Below are 7,500 nucleotides of genomic sequence, written 5' to 3'. Positions count from 1 at the left end.
AACGACCAGTTGTTTACATATAATAATTACTACTGTTACTTTGTTTACATGTCTACTGTAATGGTTTTCGCCTCCCGCCTTTTCTTATATGGGGAGTCGTTATTTGTCAGTCGTGAAGGTAACACTTCGTATTATAAATAAATCCATTCAGGAATAAATAGTTGATTCATTATCATCGATATTTATTTGGCTCCTGAATTAAGTTAACACATGGCGCAGTGAGTATAAAGGAAGATATCTACAAAAAGAAAGAATAACCCTACCACTACAATGCCTATAGTTGCAGAACTTCGTGAGGAAGCCCTTGCCCTCACTAAAGAAAATATTGGTGATTTAGATCGTGATGAAATCAAGAATTACCTGGAGGCTCTTGGAGTTCCTTATGACAACAAGGATAATACATCAAGATTATCAAGACTACTTCAAATAACCATCGAAAGGTCCAATTTGATAGGCGACACTGAGGAGGGAATAAAGACTCCTATTGAAAAGCACAAGGAAACTACTTTTATTGCGGCAAGTGATCCCATGTTTACTATGTTGCAAATGCTACAGAAGCAGATGCAATCACAGGAAGAACGCTTTACACGTGAACAGGAGCGCCGCGAACGAGAATTAGCTGCTATCCTTGAACGAGTCACACCTCGGGCTGACCTCAACGATAACACAACCACAGGAGTTGAGAGAAGTCGCCGAAGTGAGACAACAAAAATTTCTGTTAGACCCCCAGAGCTACTAGATGATGGTACTACTTTGAAGATTTTCAAGAGATGGGAGGCTACATGGAAAAATTACGCACAGGTGGCGAAGCTAGGGGAGAAAACTCGAGAGGACCAGATCGCAACTTTTTGGACGTTTTGCACACCAGAGTTCCTTCAAAGAATTCGCCATGCAATGGAAATCCCAATGGATACACAATTAAGTTTAAGTGAAATCATAGAGAGGATTAGAGGACACCTTAAATCACAACGGAACATCGCAGTAGACCGTTACAAGCTTGTTCGGAGGAAGCAAGAATCCGGAGAGTCATTTGACGATTTTCTGGTGGATCTTCGGGAGCAAGCAGAGGATGTCAACCTGTCAGACATGAGTGCTGATGAATGGATTGCCACTCTTATATTGTCCGGAGTTCGCGATGAGAGTGTAAGACAGGAACTGTTAGGGAAGAAACCTGCACTTAACCTTCGTGAGACGATCACTTTATGCCGCAACCGTGAGTTGGCAGGGAAAGAAGATCAGAGATTGAGCAGAGGTTATAGTGTTGATATGAATAGATTGCAGACCCGGAAAAGAAGCAAAAGTCAACAGCGAACAAAAAGTCATGCCAACAAGTCCTCTATTAATGAATCCGCAAAGTGTCGCAGATGTGGTTTTTCAGCCCACCAACAAGGAAAAAAATGTCCAGCAATGGGAAAGGAGTGTTTTAATTGTGGTCGCTTTGGCCATTATAGTAAGGCCTGTGAAAGTCCGAGGAAGGAAAACGCTACAAAATCGTCTCCTAAAGCCGATAAACGCAAGCATGTCGCCGACATTTCTAGGCGTACTGAGAAACGTCCGATGTTGTCAGTTGACATCCATCACCCACTGAAGAGTCATGTCATCAGAAAATGGGTCATCGCCGATACAGGAGCAGAGAGGACTGTTGCTGGTGTGGGAATGATGGAGGATTTGATGCTTGGTGAACAGGACCTCCAATTCTGTGAAGAGTACTTAGAAAGTGTTAACGGCAAAAGACTAAATGTTATTGGAGAGACTGATTTAGTGTTACATGGTAATGGTAACAAATGTGTGGAAAATGTTATTTTTTGTAGTGACGTCAAAAGTGAGGAGATGTATATATCTCTTGATGCCTGCAAGAAGTTGCACATCGTGCATGAAAATTTCCCATTTCCTATGAAAAAAACAGTTCGTATTATCACAGATCTTCGGTGTCCTGAAAAAAATAGCCCAGTGGAGGAATTCCCAGTGGAGGAATTCAGCATAAACACGAGGAACCAGATCATAGAAGACTACTCAGAAGTGTTCAGCATTGAAGGACGGTTAAAAATTATGAAAACTGCACCGATGAGAATAGAGCTTAAGGAAAATGCAAAACCTTTTGCAATTTATGCCTCCCGACCAGTGAGCTACCCATTGCGGGATGCAGTGAAGAAGGAGCTGGAGAACATGATTAATCAGGATGTCATAGAACGAGTTGGAGATAGACCAACGGAATGGTGCCATCCAATCGTTGTAATCCCGAAACCAGATGGTGGGATCAGAATGACGGTCGATCTCACAAAGCTCAATTCGCAAGTAAATAGGACGGTACACAATGCCAAAACGCCACAGGATGCTATAAATGAAGTGATTCATGGTGCTAAATACTTCACAGTATGTGATGCTGTCAAGGGTTACTGGCAATTAGAGTTACATGAAGATTCAAGAGATCTTACTACTTTCCTAACACCATGGGGAAGATTTCGGTACAAGAGAGCGCCTATGGGATTCATCAGCACTGGTGACAGTTACAATTTCAGAGGAGACTTGGCAATTGATGGTTTGGAAAGAACCCATAAAGTGGTGGACGACGTGCTGATTGCAAGTAGGACGTATAAGGAACACATACAAGATGTACGGGCATTCCTAAACAGGTGCATCGAACATGGCATTTCATTGAATGAGAAAAAATTCAAATTTGCTCAACCAAAAGTGCAGTTTGCTGGGTATGTTTTGTCCAAAAACGGGACAGAAGCAGATCCAAAGAAAGTGAATGCTATTGCAGATTTTGCAACGCCGATAAATATCACCGAACTACGAAGTTTTATGGGATTGGTAAATCAGTTAGGATCCTTTAGCCCGCACATTAGTGCAGCGAGCACGCCGCTGAGGGAACTTTTGAAAACCAGGAATCAGTTTCAATGGTTGCCAGCACATACTGAAGCCTTTAATGAAGTGAAGCAACTTCTCGTAAAAACACCAGTTCTTGCACAATTTGATCCACTTCGGGAAACTCGTGTGGAAACTGATGCAAGCAGACTAAATGGATTTGGCTTCATCGTGCTTCAACGACATGAAGATGGATGGAAACTCATCAGTTGTGGAAGCAGGTTCCTGACAGATGTTGAAACCAGGTACTCCATGATAGAACTAGAGGCTCTATCTATCAGATATGCATTGCAGAAAAGTAGGTTATATTTGTCTGGACTACCACAGTTTACGGTGATTACTGACCATCGTCCGCTCTTGTCAATATTCAACAAATACTCTTTGACCCAGGTTGAAAATGTTAAATTGCAGAATTTGAAGGCTGAACTCCAAAGTCAATATCAATTCACTGTCGAATGGAGAAAAGGTAAGGAGCATGCTATCGCAGATTGCCTTAGCCGAGCACCCGTGGAGGATCCAGAGGAAGGTGAAGACTATCTCCAGGGACGTACATTGATGGCTATTCGGATCGCATCAATAGGAAGTGAGATTTCAATGGATGGTAAAAAATGCACTGACCTTATCATTGAAAAGTTACGTGAAGCCGCAAGAGGAGACCCAGAATACATGGAATTAGTAACTGCTGTCAGGAATGACAATGTAGGAAATGAAGATGTACCTGCATGTGTGAAACAGTATAAAGCCATACGGCACCAATTAGCTATTGACGAAGACCTTGTGATATATGGGCAACGCATTGTAATTCCAAAAGGACAGAGACGAGAAGTTCTTAATTTACTGCATACTGCTCATCAAGGAATTACAAGAACGAAGCAGCGTGCCCGTATGTGTGTATACTGGCCTGGTATCACAAATGACATAAATCAGCTAGTAGAGAAATGTGAAACATGCCAATGCTATCTACCCAGCTTGGGAAAGGAACCACTACAATCAGACCCATTACCATCTCGACCGTTCGAATGTGTATCTGCAGACCTATTTTACTGTAATGGCAGACATTTCTTGATTTATGCTGATCGCCTGAGTGGATATCCGATGGTCCATGAATGGAAAGATGATCCATCAGCAGGATCTATTGTGGGGGCAATGATAAAAATGATGGCAATAATGGGAAACCCACAACGGATCCGAACAGATGGTGGACCGCAATTCCGAGCCGCAGAATTTCAGAAGTTTCTGGAGAGGAAGGGCATCGAGTGGGGCCCAAGCTCACCCCATTTCCCAAGCAGTAATGGGCATGCCGAAGCCTTTGTTAAGAAAGTCAAGACCTTACTAAAAAAGATAAATAAAACAACGGTGGATGAAACATTTCAAGAAGCAATGTTGGAACTAAGAAACACTCCAAGAGCAGATGGACGATCGCCGAACCAAATAGTGTTTGGACACCCTCTCAGATCTACTGTTCCCATTCATCACAGTGCTTTTCAGCAAGAAAGTGCGGAAAAAATTGAAGAAGCAGAAAGGAAAAGAAAAGAAAGAGAAATGAAGACTGCAACGTGGTACAACGCATCCGCCAAAAAGCTGAAAGAATTCTTGCCTGGGGTAGAAGTTCGAATCCAAGACCCAGTATCCAAGAAATGGGATAAGAGGGGAAAAATAGTCAAAGCTGGTTTACGGAATAGAAGCTATCATGTCCAGTTATCGAATGGAAAGTTGCTATGGAGAAACCGTAGATTACTTCGAGAATACCGAGGAGATGTTGATGAAGATCCACAGATGAAGTTTGAAAGTACCGAGGGAGAAATAAGAGAACCGAGACGAAGTGGAAGATTAAGACACAAAACTGTCAGATTTGGAATGTAATTAAATGTATTTTTGTAAAAGGAATAGTATAAACTTTGTATTGTAACATTTGATAGGGATAAGTCTTAAGTTTTAATGTACATTTATTTTCATTATTTATGATGGAACTCTAAAGGTAAATATTTTCTGATCCAATAAAAAAAAAAAAAAAAGAAGTTGAAGTATACTAGAGTTCTATCTACATCTTGTTATGATTGTCGTTCAACAGTTGTATGGTCAAACGACCAGTTGTTTACATATAATAATTACTACTGTTACTTTGTTTACATGTCTACTGTAATGGTTTTCGCCTCCCGCCTTTTCTTATATGGGGAGTCGTTATTTGTCAGTCGTGAAGGTAACACTTCGTATTATAAATAAATCCATTCAGGAATAAATAGTTGATTCATTATCATCGATATTTATTTGGCTCCTGAATTAAGTTAACACAATATGGCTTTGAAAATAGGATATATTACCTGGTGCCAAGCCCTTGAGGAACACCCACAGGGAAACGTGCAAGGTTACAGGGACGTCCTTCGTCCCCTGGAGTCAGAAATAATTTTTCAAAGGGTCAGATTTTGTTATGTTTCACTATAATCGTGTCTCATTTGTTTATGTACATATTTGGTTTTATTCTTTTATTTGCTTTAGTGAACCAGTGTTAATAACTTCCATACATAATCGGAGGTGATATGTATATATATATATATATATATATATATATATATATATATATATATATATATATATATATATATATATATATATATATATATATGTAAGTGCGTGTATGTGTTTATATATATATATATATATATATATATATATATATATATATATATATATATATATATATAATATTGTGTATATATACATATATGTGTATATATGCAGTATATATATGTATATATATACATTATATATATATATATATATATATATATATATATATATATATATATATATATATATTTATTTATCTATTATAGCCACGAAAGGAAAAATTAAAAGACTTGATTGGAGTTAATACTTTCGTCCATTAGGGACATCAACAGACTCAGTGGACGAAAGTACTAACTCCAATCAAGTCTTCTCATTTTTCCTTTTGTGGCTATAATACACACACACACACACACACACACACACACACACACACACACACACACACACACACACATATATATATATATATATATATATATATATATATATATATATATATATATATATATATAGATAGATATATATGAAATTCTACCATTAACACGTGATTTTCATTTTATTCAAATAGCTCTTCATATCAAATTCGCTCTTACTCTGGATCAAAGACCCAAAAGGAAATTAATTTTCTGATCAGTGTGTATGTTTATGTGTTCGTTTCCCATGAGGTGATGATCCCAGATAAAAAAAAAAAAACATTCATCCCAGCATTTAAAACTGTAGCTACAGATTTGCAGGAACCCTAGGTATTATTATTATTATTATTATTATTATTATTATTATTATTATTATTATTGTTGTTGTTGTTTTTGTTGTTGTTACCACCACTACTTGCTAAGCTAAAACCCTAGTTGGAAAAATAGGATGCATAATTATGCCCAGGGGCTCCAACAGGGAAAATAGCCCATTGAGGAAAGGAAATAATGAAACACTACAAGAAGTTTAAGAACAATAACAATGAAATAAATCTTTCATACATAAACTATAAGACTTGAAAATAACAAGAGGATAACAACTTCAAAATAGCAAGATGAAGAGAAACAAGATAGAATAGTGCACCGAAATTGCCCTAAACACAGCGTTATTCATCTCTAGCATACACAAATTCTCAAGCCTGCTCGTAGTTTTTCCTTTCCTCCATCCAGACACTTCAAACTTTAATTATTTATTTATTGATTTGTTTATTTATTCCAAATGACCAGATCATCTCACAACAGTCTGGCCTGTTCTTGCACCTATAGTCATCTTTCGTATTATTGTTATTATTATTAGCTAAGTTACAGCCCTAGTTGGAAGAAAACCGGATGCTAGAAGTCCTAGGGCTCCAACAAGGAAAATAACCGAGTAAGGAAAGGAAATAAGGGAATAGATCAACTAAATGAGAAATAATGGATATTTAGTACGAAATTTCTTAAGATCGGTAATAACGTTGAAGTAGATCAATCATATATATATATACTAGGAAGAAGGAAGAGGTTTATGACAGGTTGTTCACATAAAAATATTCGCTGCAAGTTTGAACTTCTTAAGTTTCACCGACTCAATCCGTTGAGATACTACTGCTTGAGTTATTGGGTCCTTTGACTGGCCGGACAGTTTTACATTGGATCCTTCTCTCTGGTTATGGTTCATTTGCCCTTTGCCTACGCATACACCGAATAGTCTGGTCTATTCTTTACATGGTCTCCTTTGTCCTCTTACACCTGACAACACTGAGGTTACCAAACAGTTCTTCTCGCAGGTAGTTAACTACCGCACTTTAATTGTTCTGTCTACTTTCTTATTAGTAAGGGTAGAGGAGACTCTTTATTTGTAGGAGAAAGACACTCCAAATTCAAACCATTGGTCTTTAGTCTTGGGTAGTGCCATAGCCTCAGTACCTTGGTCTTCCACTGTGTTGGGTTAGAATTCTCTTGCTTCAGGGTGCACTCGGGCACACTATTTTATCGAATTCATCTTCCTCATATTTTGTTAAAGTTTTTATAGTTTATATATGAAATGTTTATTTTCATGTTACTGTTTTATAAATACTTTGTTATGATTGTTAATTACTTCTCTAATTTTATG

This window comes from Palaemon carinicauda, chromosome 31, assembly GCF_036898095.1.
Source record: "Palaemon carinicauda isolate YSFRI2023 chromosome 31, ASM3689809v2, whole genome shotgun sequence".
NCBI classification, from domain to species: Eukaryota; Metazoa; Arthropoda; class Malacostraca; order Decapoda; family Palaemonidae; genus Palaemon; species Palaemon carinicauda.
The sequence above is the reverse complement of the archived record's forward strand: the minus strand, read 5'-3'. Positions refer to the sequence as shown.